The sequence below is a fragment of the Myotis lucifugus genome, unplaced genomic scaffold, assembly GCF_000147115.1.
Source record: "Myotis lucifugus unplaced genomic scaffold, Myoluc2.0 scaffold_17, whole genome shotgun sequence".
NCBI classification, from domain to species: domain Eukaryota; kingdom Metazoa; phylum Chordata; class Mammalia; order Chiroptera; family Vespertilionidae; genus Myotis; species Myotis lucifugus.
In genome coordinates, this window is record NW_005871065.1 from 12,526,012 (window position 1) to 12,551,334 (window position 25,323).

General features: G+C 41.4%; 1 pseudogene; it reads left to right on the top strand.

Moving 5' to 3' along the window:
• The first annotated feature begins 2,849 nt into the window (after positions 1-2,849).
• Positions 2,850-5,626, top strand: LOC102436017 (annotated as a pseudogene).
• The last annotated feature ends 19,697 nt before the right edge of the window (positions 5,627-25,323 follow it).

Genomic DNA, 25,323 nt, shown 5'->3' on the forward strand with positions numbered 1-25,323 from the left:
ACTGTACCCTGGTGCCTCTTTTGCCTTTGAGATCTGGGCTCGGGAACTCTGTAGTTCGAGGCTGCATCTGTCCATTGTGAGTTTCCTGGTAGCTGACATCTCCTGGCTGAGGCCCAAAGCACAAGAGTCAGCTGAATTTTATATGACAAGTCTAGGGCATCCATTTTGATATTTATATATGGATGTTCTTAGGCTAGATTTAAAATCTTTTATTTTGGCTTTATTTTCCTCTTTTAAGTAACTTTATCCACTAGAATGAACAGATTGGAATAATTCGGTTATCATAAGATCATCAGTGGCAAATAGCCTATTTTTTTATGCATGATACGATCGCTCTTGGAAAATGAAACTGACCTCAAATTTGGGGCTTACATTTGCTTTTCTGACATTGTGTCAACTTAATCATGAAAAAACAAACCAACAAAAAACAACAATACCACAAAACCTTGGCCTGATTTTGGGTAGTAGCAGATGCTAATTGTAAATATTTATCTTCTTTGAACCATTGTAGTTTTGCTACTTTATCAGAGCTCTAATAGTAGAGGTGGGAAATTCATGCATGCAAATATTGTTTAAGAAATGGGAAATTCATGCATGCAAATATTGTTTATGAATATGGGCAGCTCTAGATCCATTTTTAATGGACATGCAACAGTTGGCTTTGTATCTGGTGGTGTGGAGAATAACACCTCCAATCTGCACCCTAGGAGACAGCCAGATGACTTTATCAATACAATGGTTTCACTAACTCCAGGCACCTTCCAGGCACCTGGATTTTCATCAATGGTTCAACTCACTGATAGCACTTTATTCCCATGACTTTCCGAAGTTAGAGATCATTTGAGCTACGGTGGGGCCTTGACTTAAGAGTTTAATTCATTCCGAGACCGAGCTCGTTAAGGAGCTCATTAAGGAGCTCATTAACTCAAATTACTCTATCAACTCAATGCAAAAAGTCAGCGGAGAGACAGCTGGTATCTCAAAAAACTCATTAGTCGGGACACTCGTAAGTCAAAGCCCCACTGTAGTTGGGTTTCTAACAGCATCTGGGAAATAAATGCAAGTGAAGTCTTGGAAAGCACATTTGTTAGTGCTTTATTTCACCACTACTCCTCTTTCAAGAGGCGCATCAAATCTTGGGAGCTTGTGATGGCTGCCGTGAAATCTAAGGCTTCCCTTTGGCTCACTTCCTATTGGTCTCCAGACACCTTCTTGATTTCCAGTGGGATAAGTCTAATCCTTCTGGAGAACTTAATGAATAAATTGATTATTCCAAGTCAATCTTTCATATTTTTATAAGAAGGTCATAATTATATCTAACATTTATGTGATTTAAGTATCTCTTAGAAAACTCCTATCTGCTTTCAATCGGAGCCAAGCACTCTATTGTTGGAAAGGATCTGTATGGAAACAGATGACTTGGCTTTTAGTACAAAAGCCACTAGAGAGCTTTAGGGAAGTTCACTTGTGCACTTGAATCTTTTGACACTCACTCAGTAGGTGAACTTACATGGAAGAAAGCCGTGTCTAATAGGACTGTCTGATTCTATTTATTTCCATTATTATCTTGCAGGCCTGTTTTTGGCAAACATTTATTTAAGTTGCTAGTCTCCAAAAAACTGGGTAATTCTATGCAGACCACTTCAAGTTTTCCCTAAATACCTAAAAACTGACATTTTCTATGCAGTAAATTGGGTTTTTACCTTTGAGAACAACTAGAAAGATAAGGAGCATACCTCTCTTCTAGTCAGTAATTTAAACTTTTTTAGGTTTTATTTTAATAAAAAATTATCTTTATTGTTGAAAGTATGAAAGATTTCTCACCCCTCTTCCCCCCTTCCCATTGACTACCTAGTTTTGCCGGAAGCCGGTCCATCCTTGCTGCTTGACACAGTTGATGCAGGGAAGAAACATCTGCACAGCATATGTTTCAAGGGACCTGGCGTATATGGCATACTGTTCTTAATATGTTTGCTCCCCTTCTTGGTGATATGTGTTTTAACCAAGGTCACCTCTCTGAGAAAGGTTGTTTCCCCAGGTAGGGATTTTTCCCTGAAGTTAGGGAGGGAATAAAACCCCTTAACTAAGTGCCAGGCAGGTAGTTAATCACTTTAATTACAAACAATCACGCTTAAGCTACATAATCTTTACTCCCTGGAGTGGAGATAAGAAACTCCCTAACCTTTGGAATAGAAATTGATGGGATTAAAATCAACTGGTATAAATACAGATGTAATAAGACAATAAAACACAGAACCTGGCTGGAGATCCTGGCTAGAGAACCTGGCTAGGTTGCTGATCAACTGAACGCTGTCTTCCTGTCATTCCTTCTTCGCCGACTCCGTCCACACCTTTGGTAACCCCTGGACTTGCTAGGGCTGGACCCCAACATAGTTTTATTCTTAAATGTTTATTTAAGTGTATTTTGGGAGACCATCAGACACGGTTTTATCGCAGGCATTGGCTGCAACCTTCTGCTTTGGCGCCCTTAACGTGCGGCGGCTGGGGAATCAGTCTTTCGGAGCTCCCGGGAAGGTAAGCGTCAGGGCCTCTCACACTGGCTCTGGGAGTCGGAAGGCTAACGATCTGCACTCGTGACTGCCAGACGTTGAGAGCAAGCCCTCGGGGAGGGACCCACTTTCCCCGCAGCCCCGCCCCTGCTGCGCCCACCCCCAGCGTTCCCGGGGCATTGGCCCGGTACCGTACTACAACTCCCAGAAGGCTTTGCGCCCATGGCAGCCTGCCAACCCGGGAGGGAGGTGGCATACCGCGCTGCCGGAAGTTCTGGGGAGTGGGCCCTGAGTCTGGCGCAAGGTTCCGAATTGGCCCAGAGCCTTGCTGCGGCTGAGATGGCGGCCGAACATCCCGAGCCTCCCAAGGGAGAGTTGCAGCTGCCGCCGCCACCTCCTGGTCACTATGGCGCCTGGGCTGCCCAGGAGCTTCAGGCCAAATTGGCAGAGATCGGAGCTCCCATCCAAGCAGGGAGTCGCGAGGAGCTAGTGGAACGGCTGCAGAGCTACACCCGCCAGACTGGTCTTGTACTGAATCGGTTGGTTCTGAGAGGTGAAGATGGGGACAAAGCAGCTCCGCCTCCCATGTCAGCACAGCTCACTGGGATTCCAATGCCACCGCCACCCATGGGCCTCCCCCCTCTGCAGCCTCCTCCACCACCTCCACCAGGCCTTGGTCTTGGTTTTCCTAAGGTAGTTGGACCCCGCCCACCAAACTTGGGGCCCCCACCTCCTCTCCGTGTGGGTGAGCCTGTGGCGTTGTCAGAGGAGGAGCGGCTGAAGCTGGCGCAGCAGCAGGCAGCGTTGTTGATGCAGCAAGAGGAGCGGGCCAAGCAGCAAGGAGATCATTCACTAAAGGAACATGAGCTCTTGGAGCAACAGAAGCGGGCAGCTGTGTTACTGGAGCAAGAACGGCAGCAGGAGATTGCCAAGATGGGCAGCCCAGTCCCTCAGCCCCCACAAGACATGGGCCAAATTGGTGTTCGCACTCCTCTGGGTCCTCGAGGATTGGTTGCTGCTCCAGTGGGCCCCACTCCTACTGTTTTGCCCATGGGGGCCCCGGTTCCCCCGCCACGTGGTCCCCCACCACCCCTTGGAGATGAGAACAGAGAGATGGACGACCCCTCTGTGGGCCCCAAGATCCCCCAGGCTTTGGAAAAGATCCTGCAGCAGAAAGAGAGCCGCCAGGAAGAGATGAACTCTCAACAGGAGGAAGAGGAAATGGAAACAGACACACGCTCATCCCTGGGCCAGTCAGCATCAGAGACTGAGGAGGACTCAGTGTCCTTATTCAAAAAAGAGAAAAACCGGAAGCGTCGCAACCGAAAGAAGAAAAAGCTCCAGCGGGTACGAGGGGTGTCATCTGAGAGTTCTGGGGACCGAGAGAAAGAGTCAACCCGGTCCTGTGGCTCTGAGTCCTCAGTTGCTGATGTTGAAATTGAATATGTGACTGAAGAACCTGAAATTTATGAGCCCAACTTCATCTTCTTCAAGAGGATTTTTGAGGCTTTCAAGCTCACCGGTGATGTGAAGGAGAAAGAGAAGGAGCCAGAGAAACTCGACAAACTGGAGAACTCTGCAGCCCCCAAGAAGAAGGGCTTTGAGGAGGAGCACAAGGACAACGATGATGATAGCAGCGATGACGAACTGGAAAAGAAGCCAGAAGCCCCTAAGCTGTCCAAGAAGAAGTTGCGCCGAATGAATCGCTTCACTGTGGCTGAACTCAAGCAGCTGGTGGCTCGGCCTGATGTTGTGGAGATGCATGATGTGACAGCACAGGACCCTAAGCTCTTGGTCCACCTCAAGGCCACTCGTAATTCTGTGCCTGTGTCACGCCACTGGTGTTTGAAGCGCAAGTACCTGCAGGGCAAACGAGGCATTGAGAAGCCCCCCTTTGAGCTGCCGGACTTCATCAAACGCACAGGCATCCAGGAGATGCGGGAGGCCCTGCAGGAGAAGGAAGAACAGCAGACTATGAAGTAAAAAATGCGAGAGAAGGTTCGGCCTAAGATGGGGAAGATCGACATTGACTACCAGAAACTGCATGATGCCTTCTTCAAGTGGAAGACCAAGCCGAAGCTGACCATCCATGGGGACCTGTACTATGAGGGGAAGGAGTTTGAGACACGACTGAAGGAGAAGAAGCCAGGAGATCTGTCCGACGAGCTAAGGATTTCCTTGGGGATGCCAGTAGGACCAAATGCTCACAAAGTTCCTTACCCGTGGCTGATTGCCATGCAGCGATATGGACCACCCCCATCATACCCAAACTTGAAAATCCCTGGGCTGAACTCACCCATCCCTGAGAGCTGTTCCTTTGGGTACCATGCTGGTGGCTGGGGCAAACCACCAGTAGATGAAACCGGGAAACCACTCTATGGGGATGTATTTGGAACCAATGCCGCTGAATTTCAGACCAAGACTGAGGAAGAAGAGATTGATCGGACTCCTTGGGGGGAGCTGGAGCCATCTGATGAAGAGTCTTCAGAAGAAGAGGAAGAGGAGGAAAGTGATGAAGACAAGCCAGATGAAACAGGCTTTATTACCCCTGTAGACAGTGGCCTCATCACTCCTGGAGGATTCTCGTCAGTGTCAGCTGGAATGGAGACTCCTGAACTCATTGAGCTGAGGAAGAAGAAGATTGAGGAAGCGATGGATGGAAGCGAGACACCTCAGCTGTTCACTGTGTTACCGGAGAAGAGAACGGCCACCGTTGGGGGAGCCATAATGGGATCGACCCACATCTATGACATGTCCATGGTTATGAGCCATAAGGGCCCGGCGCCTGAGCTACAAGGTGTGGAAGTGGCTCTGGTACCTGAAGAGTTAGAGCTGGACCCCATGGCCATGACCCAGAAGTATGAGGACCATGTAAGGGAGCAGCAGGCACAAGTGGAGAAGGAAGACTTCAGTGACATGGTGGCTGAGCATGCTGCCAAACAGAAGCAGAAGAAACAGAAAGCTCAGCCTCAGGACAGCCGTGGGAGCAGCAAGAAATACAAGGAGTTCAAATTTTAGGTCCCCCTCACACATCCAGCCCTCCTTTAGGCCCTCTGCTTGGTTGCCTGGGCTTCACACATGGGTCCCCAAGAGCCAGCTCTCCCACAGTCCCAAGGGCTGGTCATTCATGTTCTTATTTTAGACCTGTTTTGTAAATAAAGTGTTTCACAAGGAAAAAAATGTATTTTGGTTCTACTTATTTTCTATTACTATTTATGCAATTTTTACTTCTCTGACAAAAAATGAGTTTTGCACATTTTAACTTAAGTCTTCTTGTGTGTGTATGTGTGTGTGTGTGTGTTGTATAAGCCAAATGATAGCAGTTTTATTTGTGTTTTTGGCTGAGAACTAGGAGACAGACACTGTCTAAGGATTCTAGACTGTTCTCTAACCCTCCCCCCGCCCCCACAAAACAATCTACTCTTAAAATAGTCGTCTGGAAGCTTTTGGATCTTATAAATTGATTGATAGAATATTTAATCGCTCCCCCAATATATGTTTACATACTAATTATCTAAGTTTCCAAGTTGGCTTAGAAAGACTGAAATAAATGCCTTTCTCAGGGCGGGCTTCTGCTCTGACCTCCTTGTCATGTGAATGAGTTCATACATCTGCCACTCTAATATTAGAATTTCGTATTACAAATCACAGGCACAAGTTAAAAAGATGAAGCATCCACATTGAAATACCATCGCATACCTTTTAGGATAGCTGCATGCAAAACCCAGAAAATAACAGGCGTCGGTGAGGATGTGCACTGTTGGTGTAAATGTAAGATGGTGCAGCCTCTTTGAAAAACAGTATGTAGGATCCTCAAAAAGTTAAAAATAGCATTACCATTTGACCCAGCAATTTCAATTCTGGGTATATATTCTGAAGAACTGAAAGCAGGGACTCAGTATTTGTACACCCATGTTCATAGCAGCATTACTCACAATAGCCAAGCAGTGAAAACCAACCCACATGTCCATTAATGGATGAATAGAAGAATAAAATGTGGTATGCACATACAATATAATATTATTCAGCTTTTAAAGGAAGGAAATTCAGATGTATGCTACAACATGGATTAACCTGGAGGACAATGTAAGTGAAATACGCCAGTCTCAAAAAGACAAAACCCATATGATTACACTTACATGAGGTAGTAGTGACATCATAGAGACAAAAAGTGGATGGGCGGTGGCCAGGAGCTAGGAAGAAGAGGAGAATGGGGAGCTGTTTAATGGATATAGAGTTTTAGTTCTCTAAGATAAATCTGGAGATTTGTTGTACAAAAATTTGAACATATGTAACACTACTGAACACTTAAAAATGGTTAAGATGGTAAATTTTATGTTATGTGTTTTTTTTTATCCCTATCTGAGGATATATTCATTGGTTTTTTAGAGAGAGAGGAAGAGAGGGAGGGAAGGAAGGGGGAAAGGAGGAGGAGGAGAGAAAGAGAGAAACATCAATTGCATCCCAGACTTGCCCTGACCAGGAATCAAATCTGCAGCCTAGGTATGTGCCCTGACCGGGAATTGTACCCACAACCCCTTGGTGTACAGAACGATGCTGCTGTAACCAACTGAGCCATCTGGTCAGGGCCATGTTATGTGTACTTTACTATAATTTTTTAAAAAGATGAAGTAAAAGATAAATGTGAGTTCTTAATTTTAGATTTTTTATTTTTTTGCCTCCAGAAGATCATTTTTACTTTCCTCATTCTGCGGGCCATTAGTTTTAAAGTGTGTCAACAGGCAGATGGTGATGGACACAGGTCCACACCCTCAGGTCTCCCTTCAAGAAAGGATGCACCACCAGCAGCAGGGAGTGCTCAGTGGACGGTACAGCTGTCAGCCTCTCTGGACCCACCTAGCTGTGGAGCACCACCTTGGTGATGTGACATCCTTCCTGGGGCAGCCTGCACCAGTGACTGAATGTGACGAGGAATGAATGTGAGATACGCTGATGGCCAGCCCTCGTTCCAGACTTTCCCACAGGGGAAGGAGGCTTGGTCCTGTCTGCATTACAATTCTAGTTCTTTCTCTGCCCAAACCTACTTTCACTTCCTTCCTGTTACAGGTGTGGATTCCTAAGAAAAACTGTGCACCCAAAATCCATCTCAGCATCTGATTCTGGGAAACAACTTGCAACAGAGATCAAGGTGCTATCAAGATTCTGTAACCAGATTCTTTAATTTCTAACCAGAGTGAGCTGATTTTTAAGTTACTAAGTGAAATGATGAACGCCATTACGTTTGAAGGATAAAACAAGTTTTGAATAAGCAAATTAAGGCCTTTTTTGTTGTTTTGGTGAAGAAAGAAACAAACTAACATTAAAAATTATGCCACAGAATGAACAGAAATGTTGTCTCTGTTAAGACGATGGTGTCTGTAATTCAGGTGAACCTATTTTCCATAAAGCAGGCATGATCAGACATTAATATTTGCTTGCTTTCCCCAGGAGCACCCTCCCACATAGTAAATGTAGACAGTGATCAATGCACCTGAGAGAAGAAAAGTTATGCATAAATATCCTAAGACAATAAACAGGTTAGTACTTCATCAGACCAGTTCATGGTTATGGGGACAGTAAGATTAAATATGTCAAAATACGAACTACCAGGCAGTTGAAATCTTTTAAATATAGTTACCCCCTTTTGAATAATTATAGTTAGATCCTGCTTCTTCTTCCTGCCTCTGTGAAAGTCCCAGAAATCTTAGAATTTCTTTTTAAAAAAATAAATTTTTAATGATTTCAGCGAGGAAGGGAGAGGGAGAGAGAGATAGAAACATCAATGATGAGAGAGAATCATTGATCGGCTGCCTTCTGCAAGACCCCCACTGGGAATCGAGCCCGCAACCCAGGTGTATGCCCTTGACTGGAATCAACCCAGGACCCTGAGTCCACAGGCCAACGCTCTATCTAATGAGCCAAACCAGGCCAGGCATGAAATCTTAGAATTTCTATGAGGAATTTCACACATCTGAGGAATCTTTCTAAACATTATAGTCTTGGTAATGGGTTTTGTGCTCATGAATTTTGAAATCATGTTTACACTCAGAAGAGAATTATAGAAATTATGATATAATTGAATTCCTACCTCACTTTGACTTTAATTATTTGGATGTTATAGAACTTCCACGTGTAGAACATTCTTAAACATAAATATATTTAAAAACTTCAAAAACAGTCAGAAGTCAGTTGTTTGTAATCATGGAAAGAAGAGATATAGAAATGTGAAATAATTTGTAACACCAAATTTATTAAATTTCCACTTGGTTATTGAATGAGGTAAAACATAAATCTCCCAGGTAGTTCTAAACTGTGATAATGATAGCCAATATTTATTGAACACATATGATGTGGGCTTATCTAGGATTATCTCAGTATTTTCTCAAAACAACCCGCAAAGAAGGAATTATTATAATGCCCGTTTCACAATAAGGAAATACATGGTTTAGAGGATTTAAACAACTTGCCTGAAGTTATAATGGGAATGAAGTGAAAGAAACAGGAGGGAACCCACGTGTCTGGCTCCAGAATTGGAGCTCCTACGTGTGAATGTAACCAGCCAGTTCACCAATTAACTGTTTAAGTGATGCTTTGCCTTGTACGAACTGGTGGTTTCAGTGAATGTTCTGGATCATGGAATTGTATTACTTAGGACTGACAGATTTCAGTGAGAAAGTGACAAGACACTTCAATTAACTTTTAAGATTTTTTTCCCATCACAATAGATATTTTTCAGACGAGTTCTAGTGAATGACTAGTTTATTGGAAGAGTTTACTGGAGAGAATGGTGGGGCATCAAATGCCTGACAAACTAGTCTCGCTTACTCGGGAGATTATTGTTCTAATTTCCTGAACTTTGACATTTACCCAACTCAATGTCTTGTTGCCTGAAACATCATCACGGAGCCCAGAAACAGCAAACATGTACCATCTCTCTTGCCTGTTCTCCCATCTACTTTGTGGCAGACAGAACTAACAGATCAAAGCACCCACTGAGCCCAGATGTGGCCAGGAATTCATTTTGGCAGAGTCCACAGTCAGCCATTTCCAAATAACTAGAGTAAAACTTTGTCAGTACAAAGTGTTTTTTAGTCCTCTGGCACTTGGGGGCTGGAGGAAGGGAGTTTGAGGTATAATCAGTGATTTTTTTTCGCACCTTTGAACAGTCCCAGTTTTCTCTTTCCCTCTTACATTTTCTAATCAGAGTTGCACCATTAAGGAAGAGAGGTTTTAGGACAAGAACTATTCTCTCCCCTCCTCTTGAGTTCTTATTAGGTAACTGGACAATTAAAATGATAATACAAGCTCACTTATGTTGATAAGAGCTTAATATATTGGTCTTCTGGCTAATACATTTGCAATATTAAAGGATCTTTTCCCCCCACTCTTGGCATAAATGAATATGTGCTAGACGTGGTTTAGGTGATTTCAGAATCAGTGGCTCTTGGAAACGGACTAATTGCAATGTTGGTTACTCAGAGAGCTTGCTCAACAAGCTAAAGGGGACAGTTATTTTGAGACAAACCTTTTGGCAAACCTCACAGAACCACTCATCCAAGGTCCCTTTGCTTATGAGTAAGAATGAACTGTGGCTTACAACTAAATAGAAATAAATGTTCTCAGCAGGGAACAGTCATTACTAATTTAATGAACCAGAGTTCTGGTTATAGCTCTGTGAAGGATCATAATGTGTAAATTTAAATAAAACACCATGGCTTTGGTTTTAAGTGTTAATATGTAAAATATCACTCTCTTCCTGACTTTAAAAGCAAAATGTGTAAAATTTGACTGTGTCTATCAAGTACACTCATTGACAGGCCCTATAGAATGGGAGACCCCAATAAAAATGCAAACAGGACTCATTGGTCAGTTATGTTCCTTTTGTGAAAGGACTGATGCCTTTAAATAGCAAAACTACATTTAGCCCTAGCCGGCTTGGCTCAGTGGATAGAGCATCGGCCTGCGAACTGAAAGGTCCCAGGTTCGATTCCAGTCAAGGACATAGGCCCGGGTTGTGGGCTCGATCCCCAGTGGGGGACTTGCACGAGGCAGCCGATCTATGATTCTTTCTCATCATGGATGTTTCTATCTCTCTCTCCCTCTTCCTTCCTCTCTGAAATCAATAAAAAAATATAAAAAAATACATTTAAACATACACTTATATACACTTGAATATGACACCTTTTCTTTAAGTTGTAAACCCAAGCAATAAAACATCCCATGAAATTTACTGGAGTACCTCATGTAGACCTCTTTGACTGGCTCCATCCATTCTCCTCATGTATGTCTCTGACATTTTCCATGGTCTGTAAACTCCTAGCATGTGGGGATGTGGTCACCCTGTTCATTACCATATTCCCAATGCCTAGTTCCATGCCTGGTCCACACTTGGTGTCTAAGAAATATTTGTTGAATAAATAAATGAAAGACTTTTTGATAAGTATAACAATTGAACAAAAGCTCTTGTATTAGGACTTCTTTTCTCATAGTTAATGAGTTTAAGTTCCTGAACAACCAGTTAGCTCGATTTTTTTCAATTATCTTAGTTTAATAAATTCAATTATCTTATCTCCAGGGGAATTCTACTTTAGCAGAACTGAGCCAGCTGTCTTCAAACTGGGATTTAAGTCCTTCTGGGGATGGAAAAGATTTTCCAGGTGGTCCATAGACAAAGATCATTTAAGGAAATCATTTTCAGATCTTCAATTTCCACATATATTCTTTCCTAAAATTAATTTTCCTGAGGGTACACATGCAAACCACTGCCATTGTCATTATCATGTTTCTTCTACCTTACACAAGAAAGGCATGTTTCTCACTCAGTATGGATGTTACTATGGTGTGTTATCTTGGAATGGAGAAAGTCAGGTGACCGTAAAGATGCCATCAAAACAGGGGCATTCCCGAGAATGAAAGTAGGCTCTATAAATAATTAACTTGGGACAACAATGTAATGTTGACAAAGGTGTTTTGAAGACAACACTATTATAATTCCCACCCCCCTTCTGAGTATACTAGTTTCAAAAAGGTGCCACTTAATGAAAGAGTAGCAGGTAAATTAAATGTTAAATGTTGGTAAAGTTTTTACGGTATTCTCTGATATTGATAAAGTGAATGAATTTAATATGACAGTGATATCTAAAACTTTGTTTAAAAATGAGGATCTTATTGAGTTTTCAGCTGATAGGTCAAAAGAGATGTACAAAAATGTTTATATTAGAATTATTCATAATAGTCCAAAGAGTAATTAACCCAAATCTCCATCAGCAGAATGGATAAGTTGTGATATAGTCATACAATGAAATCCTATGAACAAACTATCACTACATACAACAGCATACATGACTTTCACAGATATGATTTTAGCAAATATACACTCTATGATTCCATTTTCATGAAATTAATTGATAGACAAAACTGATTTATGGTGTTAGAGATTAAAATAATGCTACCTTTGGGTGGGCTAGAAGCTAGGAGGGCCGTAAGTGAGACCACAGGAGAGAAGGAAATGTTCCATATCTTGATCTGGGTAGTAGTTATAGAGGTCTATCTATATTCACATTTTCATTGAGCTGTACCTTTGAAATTTATAAACTTTATTGAAGTTATACATTAATTAGAAAGAAAAAAATGGATTTATTTAATCAATAAAGATTTGCTGACTCACACACTGGTAGGTGCTGGTGATATAATAATGAACATGATCTTAAGAAGCTTATAGTTAAGATAACCATATCCTAGTTAAGCACTTGTTTCACCATAATGGTTAACATGTATTTGCACTCTCCAAAGTGTCCTGGTTTTGGTAATAAATTACACTATTGCCCTACGTTCCAGTTATCTATCACTATGTAACAAATCACCCTCAAAACTTAGTGGCTTGAAGGAACAATAATTTTAATATGGTTCATGATATGGTGTGTCAGGAATTCATATAGGACTGAGATGGGTGATTCTTCTCTTTATTGGCCTTGAATATAGCCACTTTGTGGTGTCCAACAAGCAGATGGGCTGACTTGGAGGGCCCAGGATGGCTCCACTCACAGGTTCTGGCGCTTTGGTGGGGATAGCTAGAAGACTGGGGTTAGCTGGGCTTGCTGACTGGAGCGCCTCCATGCGGCCTCTCTAGATAGTGGCCTCAGGGTACTCAGACCTCTCCTGTGATGGCTGGCCAGGTGGAATTGTATGAACTTGCTTTGAAAGTCACATGGTGTATCTTCTGTCTTACTCAGCTCACATTCAAGAGGTGGGAACATAAACTCCATCTCCACTGGGAAGAATTTCAAAGAATTTGTAGCCTTTTTTTTTAAAAAAACCCTCAATGTCCTAGTTATAAACCAGATCCAAAGAGACTTTACCCAACGCTACATTCTCAATATCTTTTGCATCCTTTTTCTCCTCTCCATCTATAGTGTGACTTCATTTGGATTCTCACAATCTTCCATCTGTACTATTAGATAATACTCTGAATTGATCTGTTCCTAGTTTCTCTCTCTTTTAGTTTACCTTATGGGCTGCTAACTAATGGCCCACTCTGTGTCTGTCAAGTATTCTTCAAAGAAAAGTATTTTTAAAATCCCTCTTTATTTACAAACTAAAATCCCAACTTCTTTTAAAAATTTTTTTATTTATATAATTCTCATCTGAAAGTATGTTTAGAGAGACAAAGAGAGAGAGAGAAACCTATTGGCTGCCTTCTGTATGTGCCCCGACCAGGGATCAAACCTGCAACATTTCTGTGTACTGGATGATGCTCCAATCAACGGAGCCACCTGGCCAGGGCTAAAATAAAACTTTTTCTGCCATTCAAAGCCCTTTATTACCTGAAGCTAACCTAACCTCCCGAACTTATCTTCCACAGCCCCTTTTATGTACTTTAATATTCAGCCAAATACCCGTTTTTTTTAAAAAAAATATTTTTTTATTGTTGAAAGTATTACAGATGCTCCTTCTCTCTCTTCCCACCCATCCTGATTTTTAATGTTCCTTCTCTAGATGCCCCTTCACAGCCTCAGTGCATTAACTCTCAATTTCTTCTTTCTGAAATGATCTCCTCACTGACACTTCCCATCCTTATTTCCCCTGCCCTGCCCAAATCGAACAGTTCTCCAAGGTCCTGATAAAATGCTTCCTCATTTGTTCATTCAGCCAAAAATAAATAATGGTAGGGCTTATTCGTCAGGCTCTGTTCTAGGCCCTGAAAGCACAGGGTGACAAGCAGACAAGGTCTCCATCCTTAGAGAGCTTACAGATCCCTCTTTGGAAGTCATTTTGTCCCTTGATGTTTCACGAAAATTCATTGGTTCTTTCCTTATATGACTTTTACAGGTTGTGTAAGTGGAGTAGCTAAATATCAAGGTCCTGAAACTGTGTGACCTTGAGAAAGTTTCTTACCTTCTTTGGGCCTCAGTTTGTGTTTTTTTTTTTAATGTTTTTATTGATTTTTAGACAGAGAGGAAGGGAGAGGGATAGAGAGATAGAAACATCATTGAGAGAGGAATATCATCAATCGGCTGCCTCCTGCACGCTCCCCAATGGGGATCGAGCCAGCAACCTGGGCATGTGTCCTGACTGGTAATAGAACTGGTGACCTCTCGACTCCTGGGCCAATGCTCAACCAGTGAGCCACACCAGCTGGGCTCAGTTTTCTTTTCCGTAAAGTGGGGATAATATAGTACCCATCATATAATTGTTGTAAAGTTCAAACATGTTAAATATAGAACACTTAGAACAGAGTTTGGTAAACAGTGCACACTAAATAAGCTTTAATAATTATTACCATTGTTATCACCTTCATCATTCTCAGGTGTATGTTTTTCCTCCTCTCTTGTCCCCTTATTAGATTATAAACTCACTTTTTTTGGAGCAGGGTAATACATAATATATTTTTATGGTGTTTTGGAAAGAATGGGAGTTTGTAAGTCAGTCAGGCAAAGATATTTGTGTCCAGCTCTGCATCTCCTTAACTGTGAGATCTGGGGAAAGTTACCTTTTTGTACCTTACTTTTTCCATATTTAAATTCTGAATACTAACGTCTAACACACAGAGTTGTCATAGGGATTTAATGAGGTCATATTTGTAAATTGCCTGGCTTAGTGTCTGATACACAGACTGTGCCTCCCAAATGATGATGATGATAATGATGATGATGAGTATAATGATGATGATGCAATTATAACTCTGACAATTCCTAGTACCTCCTCTACTTACGATGGTACATAACTTGGTAAGTATCCTTTTGGGCATTCTATTGCCTTCATAAGCATTATTTTCTCTAATTAGGATTATACTATGTTTAATTAATCTTCTATGATTTACCATAAAGAGTAGTTGTTTTTAAATTTCAATCCATATGGATTTGCTTTATCTTTTAAAATTACATAGCATTTCTTTAAATATGTGTAACATAATTCATTTAATCAGGCTTTTATAAATGAATATTCAAGTGTTTTCCATTTTTCTCATTATACACCACACTATAATCAAATGAATTACACACACATGCTTCTACCTTATCTTTTATTTCTTTAAGATAAATGATTAGAATTAAAATAGCTTGGATAAAGAAAATTAACTAACAGATTTTATGCATGCTGAAAGATTGCCCTCCTGGCTAGTGTTACCTATCACTCCGACCAATGAGGACCACCCCTGTTTTAGACATCTCTGCCCACACTAGACTTGGATCAAGCTTTTATATTTGTCAAGATTTATTTTTTTCATCTATCCTTTTAAAGCCATAAATATATTTCTTGTAACATAGGCTTTTAAAAACATATGTGTTTTTATTTCTTCTAGACTATGGGTTTCTTGGGGGCAACCACCCTTGTTCATTTTGGTCATGTCTACTTGTCCGTGGTCCATTTCATTGTAATCTAGAACCAACACTCTCTTTCCTCAGCAATTAGGCGCTGCAGATCCAGGGCTTAGAGTTGGGGAGGGAGATGGTTTCAAGTGATTAGAAATTAAAATTTATATTTAGAATTTCCTTTCCTTTCAACTATAGCTCCTTTCTTTCCTGTTGGCATTTCCAGAGTAAGATAGATTTAAGGCAGCTGGGCGCTGCACCCACAGCTCAAGAGAAGGATGGAGACGGGATGCGGAGGAGAGTCTGAGAGGCTGCCCGGCAGGCACAGAGGTGACTTCCAGTGCGCTGTCCCCCTGCCCTCTTCCCAGTCCACCTCACTGCCTCTGACCAGCCAGACATAATGCCCTCTGCCCAGTCAGTGTGTGAGAAAAGGCTTTGGCAAGGGTGGTTTCAAGAAGAAAATTCATTTGGGGAAAAAGTGAGAGAAGGTGGCTGATGATGACTATGGAAGGTTTGGAGGGTTCCATGCTGCCCCTCAAATAACAGTGGTCCAGAAAATGATATAGAAGACTTAGAGAGGTTTCCATATGAGAAGAAGGAAAAGTTAAAAAGAACCCATTCAAGGACTCTTATGCCACTTTAAATGTGTTCAGTTCTCAATATTTCAAAGAAGTCCATCCTAGCTAATAATAATGATGCTTCACATTTGTACAGTGCAGAGTTGCAAACTGGAGGTCGTTGGACTACATTCAGCCTCCAAAGATTTTTTGTTTGGCCCAGGCATCTTAGCCAGATAATTTTTAGTGGTTACTCAGATTTTGAAATCACAGAAGATCTAGCTCTTTACCACAATACTTCTGCTTCTTCCTGGGCACACACTTTGATTCATTTCCAGCTGCCATTGCAGTAGTATATGTCCATGTGACCAAGTTTTAGCCAATGAAATGTGAATAAAAATTTATGGGCACCTCCTCCATCCAGGTCTGGCCTATAAAAGCCAACCATGAGCGATGATCCTATCTCATCTCTCTTTCCTTGGCTGTATGTAAATATCCAGGACAACCTTTTAAAGATGATGGAAACTTAGTAGTTGATTTTCCCAGAAGGACAGCGTGTAGCAGAGCTTCCTTACCCGCCCTTTACTCTCTGCATGACCCTGCACCAACCTGGAACAAGATTACGTGCGCAAGAAATCAGCTTCTGTTATGTTTGAGCCATTGAGGATGTTGAGGTCCATCTGGAACAGCAGTCAGATGACTGTTGTCATGAGGTGGCAGTGGTCATGAGGTGGGGGCATGGATGGGAAGGCCAGGTGGGGCCTGGTGAGCCAAAGGTGGAAGGAGGCTACTGAGAACTTGTCTTGGGGAGCAGTCTGGAGGCAGGAGCATACTGAGGCTCCGTGTCCCCTCTGCATACTCCATTGTCTCATTGGACTTCGCTTATGAAATCCAAAACAAAGATAAAATTAGTAAGAATTCCAAGACAGTGACCACAAGGCATTAAACCTCCAAGTGTGGGGCCCTTCTGAGTGTGGGTCCCTGTACACCTCACAGGTAGACGCCTGTGCAGCTGATCCTGCCTGACTGTGGTTCTGCCCAACCCTGTCACCACTATAGTCTATTTATTTGATTGTTTGTCTATTATCTGTCCCCTTTCATTGGAAGTAAGCTTCACTGGAGCAGGGACTTTGTTCCCATCCCACGTGTGTTCTAGTGCTTTCGGATGAAGATGGTAGCCTTTAACATCTTGAGGGGGATGGATCCGGTGAATAGTGGCTGTTTAATTAAACCCTGGAATGCCGGTACATGAAACTTAAAAAGTGCTGTTTCAGATCCAATGAAAGGGTATGTACCTTTACTAAACGAGTCATAGGATGTGGCCAGAAGAACCTCCATGAAGGTAGAAAAAAAAGTATAAGAAGGTTTAAGTAAGATTTGAGTAATTTTCAGAAGAATATGTTCATGCTACTCAGAAATTTTTAAAGCAATGTAGAGATGTGTAAGGATCTTAACTATGAGACCTTCAAAACAAACTGCCAATAGTGTAACAAACCCCGAGGCCACTGCCAGAGGCTTAATCCTGGGTGGTCATGGCCTTTTTTTGCCCCCCCTCCCCGCCCCCGTTTCCTGTGCTTTACTTCAGAGTATGGCTGAGTGCCCTGGGCATGGCCCTCTGAGAAGGTACAACAGAAATATAAAACATGAATTCCATCCATACGTAACTTTCAATCAACCTCTGAGGAGATGAACTCATACAGGGGTAGTTTTCACTGAAGTATCCAACTGGAGTTTGTAGATGAGCCGAAGCAGGACCAGAGATGCAAGATCAAGTTTGTGCCCAGAAGGAAATGAGCAAACCCTTTAGTGACAGGGAGAGGGCTGGGCCCAATGCACACAGACAGGAGAAGCCTATTGGAGTCTCCTTGGAGACAGGCAGGCGTCTCTGCCATATTATCTAGCTCGTGATTTGGTGAGTCTGAGTTTGCAGCAATAAAAATATTCTAAAACCTATTAAGCGTGTAGCATGAACTAAAATCAGTTCCTAATATTTTCTTTTAGTTGATGTTTCAGCTCCTAAAAGTCCCCAGACATTATAGAAGAATTAAACAGTATACTAAGACAGCAAATACAGATGACTTTCCCCCTTTTCAATAATTGGCTTGAGTGTTAGAATAAATTTTTAAATTAAAGAAAAAGGTCCCAGGCATCTTTCTCTTATAAAATTCTAGGTGTTTCAGCTGTAAGAAGATGTATATCTGTCTTAAAAGTTCTCATATATCAAGTTTAAAAATAAAAGGAGTGCCAGACACTAGGCAAAGCACTAAGACCAACTAGGAAGATTTTATAGAGAATAAAGAGAAATTGTTCTTTACAACAGAACAGGAAAACAGAATGTAAGTTTTAAATGTTTTTTTAAATTGATTTTGTTTTTAGAGAGAGAGGAAGGGAAAGGTAGAGAGAGAGAAAGAAACATCAACATGAGAGAGAAACATTGATGGGCTGTCTCCTTTATGCTCAGGGATCAAACTGGTGACCTGGGCTTGTGCCCTGACTGGGAATTGAACTGGTGACCTTTTGGTGCATGGGAAAATGCTCAACCACTGAGCCACACTGGCCAGGGCTACAGAATGTAAGTTTTAGACAAAACCACCCAAGAAACAAACCAGAAAGGGGAAGCAGCTTTAGTAAACCAACATATCTGAAAATTTAATTTAGATGTAAAATGAAATTTCCTACTTCAGTCTCGTTGTAATCATCTGGTGACTCCAGAGAGATCTTAAATCCTTCTGGATAATCGCTTACAAAGTGCTCAGTGTAACTGGCGAAGCATATAAACCAGGTGAGGGTCTAATGAGCCAAAAAATTTGTTGATTCTACAGATTCCCTTCTTTGGTTTCGGGGTGGGGGTGGGGGCTTGGATTTGTGCTTTTAGGGGTATGTTAGTCAGGGTTCTCCTGCGAAACAGAACCAATAGGGTGTGTATGTGTAGATATATATGGTGAGAGGGAGACAGAAAAAGTGAAAGAGAGAGAGAGAGAGAGAGAGAGAGACAGACAGACAGACAGCAGACAGAGGCAATGGCAGATTTACTTTAAGGAATTGGCTCACACAATTGTAGGGGCTGGATAGTCCAAAATCTGCAGGCAGCCAGCAGGCTGGCAACTCAGGGGAGAGTTGATGCTGCAGCTCAAGACTGAAGTTAGTCTGGAGGCAGAATTCCTTCGTCCTTAGGGGACCAGTCTTTTCCTCTTAAGACCTTTGACTAATTGGGTGAGGCCCACCCACATTATGAAGGCTAATCTGTTTTACTCAATGTCTACAGATTTAAATGCTAATCACATGTCCCAGGTAGCTTCACAGCACTATCCAAATGGGTGTTTGACCAAAAACTGGGTGTTGTGGGTGTTATGTTGACACATAAGTGACACATCACAAGGGATGCAATTTTCCTTCAAGCAGGACCTTCACTGAGCAAAGGGGGAAAGGTGCTCCTTTCAGGCCTTTAGGGGATCATAGCACCCAGCTCTCTGCGGTGTGGGAGGGTCAGTGGCCTTGAGGGGGGTTTAGGCAGAGGGAACACCCAGGCTGCCCCTGAGCCTGGGAGCAGGTCTTGGTTTCTCTACCCTGGTTGGGTACTGGTTGGGGAACAAAGAGAATAAAGCTGGCCAAGAAGCATCAGGGCATGGAAAGAGGACAGAAGTGGAGGGGAGAGCATGGCAGGAGGAGGAACACATTTCATTACGTTTTTAAAACATTCAGAAGTAAAAGAGTGAGATGTCCTAGAGTTGTTCTAACAATTGAGAAGTCCCTCCCTCATACTCCCTGTGCCTCTGAAGGTCTTAGGCTGGAGGCTTCTTTCTTGGATGCGGGGTACCAGTCAACACCACAGAGTTGGAGGGTTCTATAACTGAAGGGACTTCAGATTCCATGAGTTCAACTCTCTGTGTACTCGGTAGAGAAAGTAACTATTCCACAGTCATAGCTGGTCCACCACAGTGCTGGTTTAGAGTCTCTTTCTGTCTTTTTTCGGGCTTCATTTTCTTTTCTTAACCTCTTGACTGCTTCAAACGGCCTTTAAAAAAATTCAAAGCAATTCCTTCAAATTTCAAAGTTCATCGTTCCGTGTTTGTCCTCCTTATCAAGGAAGCTAATCGAGTTGGTTGGAAGTACCAACTTATGAGTCAAATAACTAGTCAGCACTCTGGGTGGCTTCTGTATTGGCTCGGGCTATGTCTTTGAAGTTGGACATAAGGAAGGGCATGTGGTATGTAGACAAACACTTCAGGGTGATAAGAACCTCACAGTTAAGCCATGAGTGATGGTGAGCAGATGTTTCCCTTAGGCAGCTGCTCTTTCCAGAATGACACTTGGATTTGACTACAGCCAGGCACAGTTTGCTGTCACCTTGGCAGCGCCTTGTAGTAAATGGCCACATGTGATCTACCTGCCCCGACAAATCCCATCTGGCACCTTTTAGTCTTTCTTTTGGTGGCTCAGCCTGCTGTGGTGGAAGTCTTTGTTTTTGTCGTTGAGTAATTTGAAACACACCACCTTGTCAACAAGCCTTCAAGAAAAGATGCCAACATACTCTCCTTCCTTCTGACACTCTTTTGAGTCTTTCTTTTCACTCTTACTGTTGTTCAAATCACACACATTTTTTTATGCATGATGGTTGAAAAATGGTTGAAGCAACAGATTACTATTTGTCTCCTGGGCCTCCCTGGGTTCTGTTCCTTGGCCAGTGAAGGGATATATTGGTCTTTTGTTGCCCTGGCATTTTTTTTTAGGAGATGTGAATTTTGTGTGAAAAATACAGCCAAATGGCATTTGAGCTTTCATCATTAGAACACAAAACTACTGCCTGCTGGAATTTTCTTCATTCCACCTCTAATTTCTCATCCTGTATTTTAGGCAGCTCTGAGACAGTGGTGATCTGCAGAGCAACCAGAATCTTGTTCCACTCAACCTCAGTCAGAGCGGAGTAGTCCCCATTGGCTCCAGAAACCTATTGTTTCCCTTGGTTTCCGAAGGAAAAAGAAAGACAGAGAAGCTTTGGGTTTTCCTTGTGCCTCAAACGAACAAGGAAAAGCTCTCATGCTTTTCTTGCTGACTCCTTTTGTGAAGACGGGAACATGATTTAGTATGGAGGCCCCCCTCCCCCCGCAGCATGCCGTCATTACCCACTATGACATCTGTGACCTAAATCTGTGCCCTGCTCCATCTGATCTAGTAAATTTACTATCCTACATAATAAAAGCCTAATATGCTAATTGTCAGGTCATCTGGTTGTCCATTCAACCAATCAAAGAGTAATATGCTAATGATACGCTAAGGCTGCTCAACTGCTCTCTATGACGTGCACTGACCACCAGGGGCAGATGCTTCAACTGGTAGGTTAGCTTGCTGCTGGGGTCTGGCCAATCAGGACTGAGTGAGATGGGCCGGACATGCCCTGGAGCCCTCCCACATCCCTTCCTGGTCTTGATCATGCGTCCTCGCCCTCTCGTAATCCAAGACACCTTGGGGGATGTTGGAGAGCCAGTTTCAGCCAGATCCAGCAAGCTATGCCGAGGGACCCTACTGGTGCATAAAGTCGTGCACCGGGTTTCAAGTTCATAAATAAACCATCTCTCCTTGTTATTTCTTTTTTCTTTCAGTTTGTAAAGTTAAATTGTGAATGTATTGGGATCAAGATGTCACCTTAACTCTAAGTTATAGGATAAAATAAAAGATAAATTAGAGATTACTGGTGAACCACATAATTCATGTTGATCAGAGATTGCAAAAAAAAAAAAAAAAACCAATATGGACTAGAATCTTTGTAATGTGATATGGGTGAAAGTCATACTGATGAAGGTAATAGTATTGTGCAAAGACAACTTTTCAACGTAGAGCTTCCATGCCTTTTAAATTGCTCCTCCATCAGTTTTGCTTTCCTTGATGGCTTCTAATATTTTTACTCTACCTCTTCAACGAGATAAGCACTGGTTACATTACAAAGCCATAGCCAATCTTTTACAGAGCTATCCTTTAGCTGTATGGTGTGATGAATTGAGAAACTAACTTGAATGCTAACTCAATGTGAACAAATCTTTAGGCATTTCCTTTTTGCCATTTGTAAAATGGTGTCTACTTATCTACAGACTGAAAAATATCAGTTCTGTTTGCAACGGAATACTTCTGGAGTTCACAGAATGTCAGGAGAGAAACTAGGAAAAATTCATGTGATGCTTTTAAAATGTTTGTTACATAGCTCCATCTACCCTTCCTCTTTTTGGTTTATCTTTGAGACTAGGACTCAAGTGAAAATCAAACAGCAAAATGAAAGGGATGTACAATATAACTCTAGAGACTTTAAACTAGAGCCTGATAATCCTTTAAAAGTAGGAGAAAAATAGATCCCACAACACAAAAAATACATCTGACAATGCGCTGCTTGCATCTAGGCATTGCTGAGAGATGGAGTAGTCTTGAACTGTTAGGTGACATCATGGTCAGGCATTGTGGTCTGGATGTTTAGTGTCTATGAGCATCCTCTACTCACCAGAGGTCCTTTCTTGGAGTATGCATATAGGGATATTTTGATTTTTGTCCATGGTTATGTTTCAGTTTTGGTGCTGTTTGCTTTAGAGCGAATTGAAATCATAGATGGGAATATTCTGTTAAAGTTCAAATTATTATGGAAATAGAAAGTTTTAATATAACCAAAGGCAGATCAAAATGGAACTTTCAATTTCTGTTGGTTAGTATTCTAGGAATTGTCTTACTGTCCCATAACAAAGTGGTATGCCTGATTTTTGTTGCATTGAATTTCTGTAGAGAATATTCTCCCTGTTTCTTTTTTAAAAACATATTTTTATGGCTTTCAGAGGGGAAAGAAGGAGAGAGAATGATAGAAATATCAATGATGAGAGAATCATTGATTGGTTGCCTCCTGCACGCTCCATACTGGGGATGGAGCCAGCAACCTGGGCATTGCCCTGACCTGGAATCAAACTCTGAACTCTTGACTCATAGGTCGATGCCCAACCACTGAACCATGTTGGCCAGGCAATTCATCTTATTTTTGATGACAGAACCCTATTTCAGGATGTGTCTCATTGACAGGGTGGTGAGGAGAAAAATTCCAGCAGCTCTAGCATTGACTGAGACTATTCAGAAGCTTCTGGAGCATTTTGTTGAATATGTTTCTCAAAAAGCATCTGCCATTTCAACTGTCTTTCTGATAGTTTGGGACTCAAGATCTCCATTTGCAGTGCGGGCACATTTAGGAAGCACTATGTATAAATGGAAAGAGAAGGCCAGAGGCAAAGTAGAAGGCTTGCTGCTAGTGGCAGTTTGATGGCTCCATTTCTAGAATTTCAGATTGCTGTGGCACTTCATTCCTGAGAGCTGTTCCTGAGCACATCCCTAGGTTATAAATTCCATCAGGTATACAAAAGCGATGCATTTGGGGATAAAAGCTATGCATTTGGGGATTTGTTATGCCATGCAGGTAAGAGATTCCTCTTAGAAGTCAGTTTGTATTTATATCGTTAGTCAAATAGAATATTAAATTCCACAGGAGCAAATGATTTCAATTCCTAAAGGACTCTTGGAGGTTAGCTAGACACCCTGAACAGCTAGGGGAGGACGGTCACCTGTTGAATGCATGTGGTTTTGCAGCTCACTGTTAATTTCCATGGTCCAGGCCTGTGACTATGAGGGAACGTTTTACATCTGCCAGTGACAAGACCCATGGGTCAGTGCTAACTCCTCATCTATTTAGAGCTTGCTGAGAGTTGCTTTTAGGAATTCAAAATAGACTAGGATCATGTGTGGCAAATGCTATGTAATAATTTCTGGTTTCTTGAATTTCACTCATTAGTTTCAATTTCACTACTAATGTATTATGGTTCACAATTTAAAAGGAAGAATTTATGTGCATAGATCAATTTTAAAAGTGGACTCAAGATCTATTACTCTAGCAGTGGTTCTCAACCTTCCTAATGCCGCGACCCTTTAATACAGTTCCTCATGTTGTGGTGACCCCCAACCATACAATTATTTTCATTGCTTCTTCATAACTGTAATTTTGCTACTGTTATGAATCGTAATGTAAATATCTGATATGCAGGATATATTTTAATTGTTTGCTGCGACCCACAGGTTGAGAACCGCTACGAGTGTCTTTCTTCCCTTGAGCTCACAGGGCTTTGTGGATGATTAAAAAACCTGTACCTTGAAGGGTACTTTTTGACTACAAGGCACAGAGGGCTACCTTTTTTGACTAATTAACTTTAGAGAATTCCTGTTGTAAACTTTTGTCCAATCAGGAAGAGGTCTGGTGTCCAACCACGACATTCCTTATATGCTCTGTATGTGGCTTAGTCCTTAAATTTTTACAAAGCCTGGTGAATTTCCTTCCCATGGGACTCGCTGTTTCTTACCAACATATATGCTTAGTTTTGGGGCTAGAGTTCTTCTGTGGTGTGTGTGTGTGTACACAATATCCCCAATATGTATATACACACTTTGAATAATTATAAAGGCAATGCTTATTAAAAAAAGTTGGCAAAAACAACCTTATAGCACAAACACTTTTTAAAATAAATAATGGTAGCCTAAAACTTAATATTTTTATAAAGTATTATAATATTGTTTTGTGGATAATTGAGATAAAAATTCTCATTGAATGTACCCATTTATCTTTTTTCGCCACTATCCATACTTTCTTACCAGATTTTTAAAATTGGTATTTAAAGCAAAGTATTTCAAAAAAATGTTTTCAATTATATCTCTTGAGCAGAGTTAAATCAATTCTTTATTAAGTTCATTCTATGTGGTTTATTTTCCATGTCAGGTAAATGACATTATTTTTACAAGTTTTTTTAAAGTTATATTTGCAACTACAGGTAATGTATTGAACAGAGAAACCTAAGCACTTTAAGTTAAGCTATTCACAGAGAATCTGCGTTGAAGAATATAAAATAGAATAACCACTCTTGATCATAAGAAATTTAATTTTCTAGAAATAAAAAAATATATGAGCCTATTCTGTGTGTATTTTAACTTCTATAAGTATAATGGAAATAAAATTATACTAAATTATGAATGGACAATCAAAACCATTTGTTATTTTCAATAAGGTATTAGTATTACCTTTTACTATATATTATCTAAAATTATTAGCTTTGTTTTTCCCTAATGATTTCAGATGAGTAACATTTAATCAAACACATAATTTAGTAAACATATATTAAATACTTTTTACAATATAGTAATAGTGCCTCAATATTTTCCTATTTTGCTAGTTGTATTTTAATTTTGCATGTAATATTTCTGACATTTCAGTTGTACATTTGTATGTTGTCAAGCCTTTTTAAAATTTTTAAAAAATATATATTTTATTGACTTTTCACAGAGAGGAAGGGAGAGGGACAGAGAGCTAGAAACATCGATGAGAGAGAAACATCGATCAGTTGCCCCCTGCACATCCCCCACTGGGGATGTTGCCCGCAACCA